The sequence below is a fragment of the Neltuma alba genome, unplaced genomic scaffold (genome assembly GCF_004799145.2).
Source record: "Neltuma alba isolate B1F8T4 unplaced genomic scaffold, ASM479914v2 tig00006621_pilon, whole genome shotgun sequence".
NCBI classification, from domain to species: domain Eukaryota; kingdom Viridiplantae; phylum Streptophyta; class Magnoliopsida; order Fabales; family Fabaceae; genus Neltuma; species Neltuma alba.
The window spans coordinates 156,433-171,160 of NW_021634515.1; the positions used below are offsets into that span (position 1 = coordinate 156,433).

The 14,728-nt window shown below is 30.6% G+C and overlaps 1 long non-coding RNA gene across 1 annotated transcript; it reads left to right on the forward strand.

Moving 5' to 3' along the window:
• The first annotated feature begins 12,831 nt into the window (after positions 1-12,831).
• On the forward strand, positions 12,832-13,338 carry LOC114750709 (uncharacterized). Its single transcript, XR_003740686.1, has 3 exons — positions 12,832-12,847; positions 12,984-13,055; positions 13,327-13,338. It is a non-coding gene; the product is annotated as an uncharacterized LOC114750709 (long non-coding RNA).
• The last annotated feature ends 1,390 nt before the right edge of the window (positions 13,339-14,728 follow it).

Sequence of the window (14,728 nt, forward strand, 5' to 3'; positions counted from 1 at the left end):
TCATGTAAATTATCTAAATAAATGTTATAAATAGTACTGGCTGTAGTATTAATTTTTTTATTTGATGTAGTATTGAGTTTTTTATGTCAATGCTAATTGTACATATTAGTGCACTAATGTATGTGCGACATGCAAGGTACAAGATTAAACCTGTTACTGGGAGAAAAATCTTACACACATTTATATTATCAAAATGCTATGAGGATAAAGTCACAGTGTAAACTAAAACTATGGCATTAAATAAAAATAACATGTTGAGAAGAAGATACGCATTAATTCTCTCTCTTATTATTAAAATTTTAGTCTTTATTTTTTTTAAATTTTATGACTACAATTTTATTATTTTATATTATTGTTGGTGGGGGAATGAGAGTTGGGCTTTAAAATCTGAAATATTAAAGTTGGACTTGGACTATATGCTACATAGTGCATATTTAAGTGAAACCATGTATAAAAATTAATTTTACCAAAAAAAGAGGGAGGAGGGGCTAACCCGCCAACCTCGCGAGCTGCCGCAAACTCAAAGCGGTGTGGGCTTAAATAGCCCACATCTTGGTGGGTTGGCGAAACCCGCCTATTACCAACTTTATATGGTATAATCTTATAACCGCTGGGTATTGAGAGTGAAATCCTATGAGCGTTAGATATTAGCTCATTAGAAAAATAATCACAACGCATTTAGGTTGGTGCTTAATTGAAATGATAAATAATAGACAACTAAGAATCATAACATGTTTAGGTTGATGCTTAATTAAAATGACAAATAGACATATGTCATCAACTCAAAATTTGTCACAACAACTGTCATTAAAGGTCCCCCCCCCAATGAAACAGGTTTAAAACTCAAGCTTTTTTATTTTTAATTTTATTGAATCTTTCTGTCATAAGAACTGAAGCGCTTTATTATTTTAACTTTAATTTAATGCTTTTTTTGTTATAAAAGAACTTATATTTATTTTCAAACTCAATTCTTAATCAAAATCAAATTAGGCCAAAACAGGAATTCTTAATTTATCAGTAAAGGTTTTTTTTTTAAAATTAATATTATTTTTAAAAATTAAAAAATTTACCAACCATACGATGAATTCGGCTCTATTTGGTTTAAAAAGCAAAATGTTTTTTTAAAATATGGTTTGGCTTTCTCTCAGTAGGCATTTATTGATCCAAACACTGGGACAGAGGAAAGACAAACTCAAAATTTTCCCAAATAAAAACACAAAATAATAAAAGTTTACTGGCATGAAGTCATTAATGCGTACTACGAGGTAAGCGAGAGGCAGGAGAGTGTCCTTAGAGATTAATCTCTAGAAGGTCTATGACAGAATCAAATGGAGTTTCTTACTGAAGGTGCTCTCGGAGGCAAGAATGGAGAGTACTTTCATAAATCTCATCATGTAGTGTGTTTCCAGCCCCTCTTATAATATTCTTTGGAATTGGCATCTTACTAATTACTCGTCCGGTCCTTAATACAAGACTCATTTAATTAATTTGATTAGATTAAAGAAGTTAGGTAAGTTAGTTAATTATTAGAAATGTGACACGATTTTCCTAAAATACCATAATCATCTTTCTTAACACCCCATCTCCCTCTTCTATTTGATTATGGTTGAGGGAATATCCATAGAGATAATTTAGAGAAAATTAATAAATATGAGAAATGGGTCTTATATTTAGGGTCAAAACCAACTCAACAATTGGGTCCTATATTAAGGACCGGAAGAGTATTTTGTTCAAAAGAGAGGACTCTGCCAAGGAGTCACCCTACTTGTTTGTCTTGTGTATGAACAGGTTATCACATTTTCTTCTCTCCTAGAGTTCCCGAGGCTCTAAGAAGGAAAATTAGCTTGCTGACTGGCGTGAAGATTACAGAGGAGATTGGTAGATGTATTTGGGCTTCCCTCTCTAGAAATGGAAGTCCTACAGAGACCTTTTAATATATAGTGGACAGAGTCAAATCTAAACTTGATGCTTGGAAAGCGAATTGCCTCATAACTACCGGAACAATTACTCTTGCCAAGTCGTTTTTAAGTACTGTTCCAATATATCCTATGCAAGTTGCTAAGCTACAGATGAGCATTTGCTATGAAATGGAAAGAATTCAGCGAAAATTTCATTTGGGGAAGAATCATCTCCAGCATGGCTTTCATCCGCTTTGATGGGAGAGAATTAGTACTCTTCCACATAATTATGGAGCTGGCTCGGGATTTAAGAGATTAACTGGGCTTTTGGGGCTAAATTGGCTTGGTGAAACTAGTGGTTGGCTCCAATGCACAATGGGCTAATAATAAGGTGCAGCATCATAAGTATTACCTCCGGTCCTTGATATAAAACCCGTTTGTTTTTTATTTTGATCCTAAATATAAAGCCTCAATTCACTTTGTCTCTTATATTTATCTATTTTTTTCCAAAGCAATCCTTGTAATAATAATAGTTCTAGTCAATACCCTTGATGAGTAAGGACATTTTAGAAAAAACAATATTTATTTATTACAAATAATTAACATAAATAATTTTTTTAATCTACTCAAATTAGTCATCTAGCTTTTAGATTAAAGATCGGAAGTAGTATATGATTAGGAACCAAATGCATCTGCCTAATGCCCAGCAGGGGGACTCTAAATATATTGCGGAGATTAATTTTTCAGTGAAAAGAGATATACTACCTCCAGTTCTTAATATAAGACTTTGTTTGACTTTTATTTTGGTCCTAAATATAAGACCCCAATCCACTTTGTCTCTCATATTTATGTACTTTTTTTCAAGGTAATCCTTCTAGCAATGGTAGTTCTGGCCAATATATTTGATTAGTAATGATATTTTAAGAAAGACAATACTTATTTATTACAAATAACTAACTTAATTTCTTTCTTTAATCTCCTCAAATTAGTCAACTAGCTCTTATAATTAGGACTCGAGGTAGTATTGCGGAGCCAAGTGAATCTGCTTAATGACCAAGGAAGCAGATGGCATGTGCGGAATGGTGGATTAGTTATCTTTTTTCACAGTCACTATTGGCTCTTTCATGATGTTACTATCACTGACAAATGCCAAAGATTATTGTATTGTGAGCAAAATAACTGTAAGGTGACTCATTTCAGTAAACCCATAGAACCGGGCAGATGTTGTTTACAATAATTCATTCATTATATATCCAAGTGATATTTAATTTATTACATGTTATAACTAAAGAATATAGCATGCGGTTTTAAAGTAAAAGCAATTATCAAAATTGCCCACTCCTTACACTCTTATAATAAAGAGTAGCTTCAATTTATGTTAAAACTGAACTTGAATTGCTTCTTATCTAACACTCTACCCTTCCACTTGGAAACATTTTCCTAAATAGTCATTAGGCTTAGAAAATTGATTTATCTTTCTAGAAAACAAGTTTTATAATAAAAATTACTCAAATGTATCTTATAGTGCCGTTATAGAAATAGTTTCAAAAAGTAGCGAAAATTTTCTAGGCACCCAATTCACTAGGTTCCTTTTTTAGGCGTTGTTACCATTTCTAATAGAAATATCTGAAGTGGAGGATTTAACATCAAAGCGCCAAATAACAAGAGAAAGAATCAAGAGGTTACAAGATCCATTACCTAAGACTTATATGCAGATAAAGGAAGCAAGTGAAGCCCTATTAGAAGGCAATGATAAGAGCTTTTTATCTAAAAATTAATAAATAGTGGTATATTAGGCTTACGTTTGGAACTTTATTTTTTTAAACTCGCTCTCACCTATCAGTTTTTAAATATATGGCTAGATATTGCAGAGATAAGGAGACAGATACATAGACAATTTAATAGTGTGTCGAAATAATCTAAATTTTTTAAAAAAAGAATATAAGGGAGCTGGCAGGCTTGGCTGGCATAGCTACTTTCGGTCTACACCACCATAGGTTGGCCCGTATCGGCACCGCTAGCCCGCTTCACCAACTTTAGATCAGTAGACTACCTTTGTATCCAATTGTGCCCATTCCACACGTTATATTTTGGGAAAATTATGGTGCAGTCCCACATAAATAATTTAATTATTAAAAAGTTTCTTGCTTAGTTAATATGTCATGATTTGTTTTTTTTAATATGTCCGAGCTTATCATTATTACGTACTGATTTGTCTCTAACAGTTTTCTCATTGATGTCTGTTGACATCATTTTTGTCATTATTTTTGTGAGAATTTATTAAGGAGAATTATGATAAGGTTCGAAGAAAAAAGAGGATAATTATCAGTTAGTCCCTATGACAAATGACTAGTTGTTATTTATTACTCTCAAAGTTATTATTGCATGCTGTACTAGTAATTATATTTTTCAGTTGGAACTTCATGGCAATTCTCTCAATTTATAATTTTTTTTTGTTGGCCTGACAATTTATTATCACTTATCCAATTGAGGCTATAATAATCGAAGTTATCTCTTCCAATCCCTCCTAACATTTACTGTGGTTTAGATTACTTTCTTGATATAACTAGATTTTATTTCCTTTTAATCTTTGTTTTAAGTTGCTTCTTATGCAAATTAAGAGAATGTGTTAACGCTTAACTAGGTTGTTGGTATTATTTAATCTTTTTTTTTTGGTGAAAAATATTCTACTTATCACTTTATTGCTTTACAATGACGAATTATGAAATAAAAACTGAATAATAATTCTATACAGTTGCACATAATTAAGTTAAAAAACTGTCCTACTCGTGTACTCATTAAAAAAAAAAAACGTGTTTGGAATGGTCTTTAAGACCAGACCATAATAATAGTAGTTGTAGACTTTTGAATCTTTTGTAGTTTTGCATGAATTGTGAGAGACAAGTAACATCATGCAATAAATTATTGGTCACAAAATTTGTAACCGTGATTTACAAAGAAATTACTACCCTCCTGTTTTCCATAGATGTGCCTACTTAAGAAGAAATTGATGGTCCTTTATCCTTGTTTATTTGTTCTTATAAAAGAAAAAGAAGACAAACTAATCTTTTAATAATTGGGTTCCAAAAATTCTCTGTTGAATGATGAGCTACAAATATTTATTTAAACAGCAACAAATATAAGAATCTCGGTTTTAATTGTAAATAACTGAGAATAACTTAAGACTTAAATACCTTATTTACAACTCACATTCGTATAGCTGTAACTCATCTTTTAGTAATATTTTTTTAGATATAAAAAGTTGATGTTTTCGGGCATGAGTTTCCCTTCTACATTTTTATGATATTTTTATATTCTTCTAGTTATACAGTACATTTATCTTCTTTTTTTCCTTCTTTTCTGGTTGGGGACACTTGAGCACTACACACAGAATCCACAACAGGACATCAAAATCCCTATTCTCCAACTACTAATACAAATTTAAGCATTACTATAAACAAAAAATCATGAGCTAGCATAATTTTAGTTTGCATCTAATGTGTGCCTGTCTTACACATCTTTAATAATGAGTTTTTTTTTTTGGGATTTTCATAGGACCTCTATATGTGCTGTGGCGTTCATCTCATGTTTGGCAATCTCTTGTCTATTTTTACCGTACAAGACTTTAATATTGATGAAGACCATTAACAATGATATTCTTTTTTTTATTCTTCTTTGATTTTTCAAAACAGAAGAGGAAAAAAACTCTACTATCTATTGCAATTATTACAGTCATCTATTCTCACATATTATACACGTACAAAGTTTTTTAAAAAAAACACAATTTGATAACTAGATCAAATCCGTGTGAAGAGAAAAACTAGGTTCTATAGTGTTTATATTTTTTTAGGGTTAAGGGTAAAAAAATATACATGAAAATATACTAAAATGTCACCCAACATCATTAATTTTTTTGGGTTCACATTGACTAATTCAAATTTAAAAAGAGCTCAATAATGCCAATGCTATCAAAATTAACAAATGTCCCTTTTTTAGCAATGTGGGACCCATGATTTTTTTTAGTGAAAGTATTAAAATACCTCTAATTAAAACCAAAAAAAAGTTAAGGGTCAAAAATATCCATGAACTTCATCAAACACCGTATGATTTTTAATAAAAGTAGAAAAATTCCACCAATTTTGAAAGGCTATTGCATTTGAGTGTGTTAGAGATTATTAAGTACAATAAATTTTTATATCACCAATCTTTATAAATTAAAAAGATTATTAATCTTTTTCAATAAACTTTTTATGAGCCAATTTTTTCGCTTTTTATAAAAACTAGCCTATTGTTATAGTTATTCTATTCAATAATGGCTGAAAATTATTTCAATAGCATAAATATTTTATCAACCAATTTTGATCAAACCTGAAGCTACGGATACCATTTAGGCCACTAGAAATAGACATTATGTTAAGGCTAAGCTTGACCCATTCGGTAGAAGTTCATGGAGGGTGGTAGTTTTTTCCAAAACAATTAATTAGAAAAAATTTAGGCATTTCTAATTAATTGTCATCCACTTCATGTGAATCTATTTAGCATATTCGAGAGTTTATTGTATTCCAATTCCAATTATGTGGGACCCAATATACTACTTTTGTATTTTATTATGCCCTTTTCACACGTTATGTTTATGTCCAATGCCTTAATTCGGATGTTTTCCAAAGACTTTTGACTCTAATGTGTGCCTGTCTTACACGTCTTTAATAATGAGTTTGTTTTTTTTAGATTTTCATAGTACCTCCATATGTGTTGTGGCGTTCATCTCACGTTTAGCAATGTCTTGTCCATTTTTACCATACAAGACTTTAACATTGACGAAGACCATTAACAATGATATTCTATTTTTTATTCTTCTTTGATTTTTCAAAAAGGAAGGGGGGGGGGGAACTCTACTATCTATTACAATTATTACCGTGATCTATTCTCATAGATTATATACGTACAAAGTTAAAAAAAAAAAAACAATGTGATATATAGATGAAATCCGTGTGAAGAGAAAAACTAGTTTCCATAGTATTTATACTACCTCCGGTCCTAATTATAAGAGCTAGTTGATTAATTTGAGAAAATTAAGAAAATAAGTTAAGTTAGTTATTTGTAATAAATATATGTTGTCTTTCCTAAAATATCCTTGCTAATCTATTGGCTAGAACTGTTATTATTAGAAGAACTATCTTGGAAAAAATGTATAAATATGATAGACAAAATAGATTGGGATCTTACATTTAGGACCAAAATAAAAGTCAAATAAGATTTTATATTAAGGACTGGAGGTAGTATTTTTTAAGGTTAAGGGTCAAAAATATATATGAAAATATACTAAAACTTCACGCAACATCGTGAACATTCTTTGGGTTCAAATTGACTAATTCAAATTTAAAAAGAGCTCAATAATGCCAATGCTATCAAAATTAACAAATGTCCCTTTATTAGCAATGGGACCCATGATTTTTTTTTAGTGAAAATAACAAAATACCTATAATTAAAAAAAAAAGTTAATGGTTAAAAAAGTTGATGTTTTCAGGCATGAGTTTCCCTCCTACATTCTTATGATATTTTTGCATTCTTTTAGTTATATAGTACATTTATCTTCTTTTTTTCTTCTTTTCTGGTTGGGGACACTTGAGCACTGCACACAGAACCCACAACAGGACATCGAAATCCGTAATCTCCAACTACTAATACAAATTTAAGCATTACTATAAACAAAAAATTAGGAGTTAGCATAATTTTAGTTTGCATCTTTAAACTTTCAATGCATAATCTTACATAAAAAAATATTTAAAGATGTTCAAGCTTTTTTTTTTCAATGAAAAGGGCAACTGAGTAGGTACTAAAGGCCTAGGATTATATTACAGGGGATATCAAACCTGTGACCTTCCTTTTAGAAAAGAGTTTTCAGATGTCACTAGACCACAACGCTATTATTTTAAAAATGTTCAAACTTTGTGTTTGATCAACCTGAAGCTGCGGATACCATTTAGGCTACTAAAGATAGACATTATGTTAAGGCTAAGCTTGACCTATTTGGTAGAAGTTCATGGAGGTTGGTAGTTTTTTCCAAAACAATTAATTAGAAAAAATTTAGGCATTTCTAATTAATTGCCATCCACTTCATGTGAATCTATTTAGCATATTCGAGAGTTTATTGTATTTCAATTCCAATTATGTGGGACCGAATAGACTAGTTTTGCATTTTATTATGCCCTTCTCACAAGTTACCTTTATGTCCATTGCCTTAATTTGGATGTTCTCCAAAGACTTTTGACTCTAATGTGTGCCCATCTTACACGTCTTTAATAATGAGTTTGTTTTTTTTTTTTTCATAGGACCTCCATATGTGTTGTGGCGTTCATCTCACGTTTAGCAATTTCTTGTTCATTTTTACCGTACAAGACTTTAATATTGATGAAGACCATTAACAATTATGTTTTTTTTATTCTTCTTTGATTTTTCAAAAAAGAAGGGGAAAAACTCTACCATCTATTATAGTTATTACCGTCGCTATTCTCACAGATTATATAGGTACAAAGTTTTTCTTTTAAAAAAAACAATTTGATAAATAGATCAAATCTGTGTGAAGAGAAAAACTAGTTTCCATAGTGTTTATATTTTGTAGGGTTAAGGGTCAAAAATATATATGAAAATATACTAAAACTTCACCCAGCATCATAAATTTTCTTTAGGTTCAAATTGACCAATTCAAATTTAAAAAGAGTTCAATAATGCCAATGCTATCAAAATTAACAAATGTCCCATTTTTAGCAATGGGACCCATGATTTTTTTTAGTGAAAGTATCAAAATACCCCTAATTAAACCAAAAACAAAAGTTAAGGGTCAAAAATACCCATGAACTTCATCAAACACCATATGATTTTTAATAAAGTTAGCAAAATACCACCAATTTCGAAAGGCTATTACATTAGAGTGTGTTAGAGATTATTAAGTATAATAAATTTTTATATCACCAATCTTTATAATTAAAAAAGATTATTAGTCTTTTTCAATAAATTTTTTATGAGCCAATTTTTTCGCTTTCTATAAAAACTAGCCTATTGTTATAGTTATTCTATTCATTAGGGGCTGAAAATATTTTAATAGCATAAATATTAGACATAATAATTAAATATTTTGTAACTACTAGAAATAGCCTTAAATTTTCTCAAAGAATTTAAACATAAATATAAAAGAAATTTCAGGTTTAAATTTGATGACATAGACTAGAGGATAAACGCACAGCTCCATGTATCATTGATACAAGTAACTTATTTTCAAAAGATATCCATAATGTCTACTAAAAAAAAAAGATTGGAGATATAAATAACTTAACATTGAAGAGCAATCCAATTCAAGCTTAAACTTTTTTATATTATTTATTTTAATTATAAAAATTTTATTAAAATTAATAATCTCTAACACACTCTACTACAATAGCCCTTTGAGATTGGGTGTATTTTGATACTTTTATATATATATATATATATATATATATATATTTTATGGTGTTTGGTCAATTTTAAGTATAAGTTCATGTGACTCTTAATTTTTTTCCCGTTGTAATTGAGGGTATTTTGGTATTTTTATTATAAAAACTGTGGGTCCCACAACCAAAAAAACGGATATTTGTTAATTTTAACAGCGCTGACATTATTAATTTCTTTTTTTAAACTTGGATTGGTAGATTTGATCACAAAAAAGTTCATGGTGTTAAGTAAAGTTTTGACATATTTTCATAAGTGTTTTTAACCTTTAACCCTATTTTTATGATAAAAAAATGTACATATTTTGAGTAAAACAAAAGTGTGATAAATAATATATAAAAGTCATTTTACAATTTATGATGTGAATAATTTAAATATGATAATCATAATACTAATAAATGCCCAATCAGTTAATAACCAGAATGAATAATGAAGTGCGCATAACTTTCATTGCAAAAGAGAAATAGAGATCGCATAACAATACAAAAGAGAAATAATTCTTTGCCCTCTGTCATTTCAATATTTCTCTATGTAAAGACTCCGAGACTGCACTCATTTTGTGATCATCACTTTGTGGAAAGAAACTAAATAAAAGATGGGCATCATGATTCATAGTGGTATTTTTGTTAAGCTTTTCCGCAACAAAATTAAAATTTGTTCTTAAAACAAAAAAAAAATCAAAACATTTTTTTTATTTTTCTGTCTTTTGTTTTACAAAATTAGGGAAGAGATGCAGAATATTGTATTTTTGTTAATTATATTAGGTTAATAAAAACAAACTAGCTTTGACCCTTCACTTTATCATTTTATGTATGGTTTTTGAAATAATGATTCTAACATTTTTTTTTAATCTTTAGTATTCAAAACTTATTCTAAAAAGTAGTACTCCTTCGCTCCATAATATAGGACCCAATTGTTGAGTTAGTTTTGGTCCTAAATATAAGACCCATTTCTCATATTTATCAATTTTCTGTAAATTACCCCTATGTATACTCCCTCAACCACAATCAAGTAGAAGAGGAAGAGGGGATATTAAGAAAGATGATTATGGTATTTTAGGAAAAACATGTCATATTGCTTATAATTAACTAACTTACCTAACTTTTTTAATCTAATCAAATTAATTAAATGGGTCTTATATTAAGGACGGAGGAGTAAAAACATAAAAGTTGAGCATAAAATCAAACAAGCTTTTTATTTTATTTACTTTATGTTTTTTTTATTTTTAATAATCAAAGTTAGTTAACAAGTTTCTTTATATGTAACTTAAAAGTTATAATTTTGTTTTCAAGAAAAATAAATTTATACTTCTATAAAGACTCAGCCTTTACACTCATTTGGTGATCACGTTGCATGAATCAGTGGCATTCTCCAAAATTATGTCGACTACTCCAACAATAAGCACTATGATGGTACTAGTGATTTTATGACTATGCCCTGTCATTAATTTCTTCAATAATATTGCCACCTACATGATAGCAGAGGAGAAACATGCTCTGTTTTAGAGCAACTAGTGGTAAGAAAAGGTGTATTTCCATAACTTGGTTTGTCTTTCAAAATATGATCCTAAAAGTTAAAAATAATGGGTTCTTTAATTCAGAGTTCCATCAGACCACTGTGTTGTGATGTTCATCTCATGTTTGGCAATTTCGTGCCCATTTTCACTATAATAACTCCAAAGACTAAAGACTTTAATATTGACTAAGACCATTAATTAACAACTGAGGCAATCTTACACGATATGATTAGTCCATTTGCCATTGGACCTACCCACTCCAACGACTTTGACGCGTAGAAGGGAGATTCAATAATATTGCTCTATATATAAAGACTCTGTGGATGCACTCATTTTATGATTGCTTTGTGTAGACAAAGGAACTGAAGATGGGTGTGATGAGAGCGGTATTTTTATTATGCTTTGTTATAATAACTTGCTCCCACATTAATGGTGTAGCATCAATTGCCATGATAGAAGAGGAGAAACGTGCTATACTTCAAACCAAATGGTGGACTTTCAGTAACAACGCCCACAATATGCCAGACCCTTGTCAATGGGAAGGCATATATTGCAATGATTTTGGAAGCCTTGTTGAGATGGATTATCAACAAATGACCACACAACACCAGCATCTAGCAGATTTCAATTTCACTGCATTTCCCAATCTAGAACGTCTCATACTTTCTAAAATGGGTTTGACAGATACAATTCCAAGTCAGATAGGATCTCTTCATAAACTTATTCTTCTAAACTTATCTTTTAACAATCTTACTGGTGAGTTGTGTATCTTCTACTTCTACTCTTACCATGCAAATTCACTATATTCAAAAATATTGTATTTACCACCGCACAACCTAATAGTTCTATTGACAGGGATCATTCCATCGCAAATAGGAGCTCTTCCAAATCTTACTTATTTAGACTTGTCTTCTAATAGTCTTACTGGTGAGTTATATATCTTCCATTTCTACTCTTGCAAATTCACACAATTTTGAAATACTATATTTATCTCCACACAACCTAATACTTTTATTGCCAGGAATCATTCCATCATAGAGAGTATCTCCTCATAATTTGATTCATCTACACTTATCTTCTAACAATCTCAATTATGAGTTATATATTTTTCATTTCTACTCTTATCTTGTAAATTCACTCAATTTGGAAATATTATATTTACCCCCACACAACCGAATACCTCTATCGATAGGGATTATTCCATCCCAAATAGGAGATCTTCAAAATCTCATATATCTGGACTTGTCTTATAATAGACTTACTGGAAAGTTATATATCTTCCATTTCTACTGTTACCTTGCAAATTCACTAAATTTTGAAATATTGTATTTACCACCACACAACCTAATACCTCTATTGACAGGTATCATTCCATCACAGATAGGATCTCTTCATAATCTGATTGAACTGCAGTTGTATTCTAATTGTCTTACTGGTGAGTAACATATCTACCATTTCTGCTCTTGCCTTGTAAATTCTCTAAATTTTGAAATATTGTGTTTCCCTCCACACAATCTAATACTTCTATTGGCAGGGATTATTCCATCCCAAATAGGAGCTCTTCGATATCTCACTCATTTGGACTTGTCTTCTAACAGTCTTATTGGTGAGTTATATATCTTCCATTTCTACTCTTACCTTGCAAATTAAGTAAAATTTGTGATATTGTATTTATCTCCCCACAAACTAATACCTCTATTGACAGAGATCATTCCAACATAGATAGGCTCTCTTCATAATCTGATGCATCTATACTTATCTTCTAACAATTTTACTTATGAGTTATATATCTTTCATTTTTGCTCTTACCTTGTAAATTCACTCAATTTGAAAATATTATATTTACCCCTACACAACCTAATACCTCTATTGACAGGGATTATTCCATCCCAAATAGGAGCTTTTCAATATCTCACTTATCTGAACTTATCTTCTAACAGTCTTACTGGTGAGTTATATATCTTCCATTTGTATTCTTTCCTTGCAAATTCACTACATCTTTCATTTCAACTCTTACCTTGTAAATTCACTCAATTTGAAAATATTATATTTACCCCCACACAACCTAATACCTCTATTGACAGGGATTGTTCCGTCCCAAATAGGAGCTCTTCAAAATCTTACTTCTCTGGACTTGTCTTCTAACAGTCTTACTGGTGAGTTTTATATGTTTCACTTCTTCTCTTATCTTTGAAATTAAGTAAATTTTTGCAATATTGAATTTATCTCCCCACAACCTAATACCTCTATTGACAGGTATCATTCCATCACAGATAGGATCTCTTCATAATCTGATTGAACTGCACTTGTATTCTAATTGTCTTACTGGTGAGTAACATATCTACCATTTCTGCTCTTGCCTTGTAAATTCTCTAAATTTTGAAATATTGTGTTTCCCTCCACACAATCTAATACTTCTATTGGCAGGGATTATTCCATCCCAAATAGGAGCTCTTCGATATCTCACTCATTTGGACTTGTCTTCTAACAGTCTTATTGGTGAGTTATATATATCTTCCATTTCTACTCTTACCTTGCAAATTAAGTAAAATTTGTGATATTGTATTTATCTCTCCACAAACTAATACCTCTATTGACAGAGATCATTCCATCATAGATAGGCTCTCTTCATAATCTGATGCATCTATACTTATCTTCTAACAATTTTACTTATGAGTTATATATCTTTCATTTCTGCTCTTACCTTGTAAATTCACTCAATTTGAAAATATTATATTTACCCCTACACAACCTAATACCTCTATTGACAGGGATTATTCCATCCCAAATAGGAGCTCTTCAATATCTCACTTATCTAAACTTGTCTTCTAACAGTCTTATTGGTGAGTTATATATCTTCCATTTCTACTCTTACCTTGTAAATTCACTAAATCTTGGAATAATATATTTATCTCCCCATAACCTAATACCTCTATTAACAGGGATTATTCCATCCCAAATAGGAGCTTTTAAAAATCTCATTTATCTAGACCTGTCTTCTAACAGTCCTACTGGTGAGTTATATATCTTTCATTTCTACTCTTATCTTGCAAATTAAGTAAAATTTGTAATATTGTGTTTGAAAAGACCTCTTCTTAATACATAATTATAAAGCCATTTTTTTTATGATAACCATGGCAGAAAAAGAATTGAGTTAGAGTATTAAAATATTACCATAGTTATAAAGAGTTTGTCTTATTCCAAAAACGTTCCTATAGGCTTAATATACATAAAACGCTCATGAGTTCAACAACACGTACAACGAGGACTCAAGGCACAGTAACCACCCACAAGTCCAACATAAAAATTCACCCCACCAAGACTTAGGGCACAAGAAACACAGGGTGCTCAGCCCAACCTACAAGTCGTACACATAAGAGTAACACATGCGGTAGAGTCTTATGGCCTCCGACCATTCTAATAGCACTCCATCAAATACAGTCATCCAACAACCAAACCAAAGAAAGTGTATATCAACAAAATCATGGGCCCAAAGATGGCAATATATAACATTACATGCCCAAATCAAAAGAGGACTACTAGGCTATACTTGCCTATGCCTTTGGTTGCTTCCCTTCATGCCAAATCAAACTAGATTGCTCTCTTAAAAAGCATTGATGAATAACGGTATGAGACATAAAGTCTGAGTAACAAAGTATTAATTTGCCACATATATAAGTAGGATAACAAGTTGATGAAGTAGTGCTTAAATATAATTTAAGTAATAAATGATGCTTTAATAAATAAATTGCATGAAAGGAGTATATCTCACCATCCACAACCAAATTCATGCAAAAGTACACATATGCAACAACACAATAAAATATGC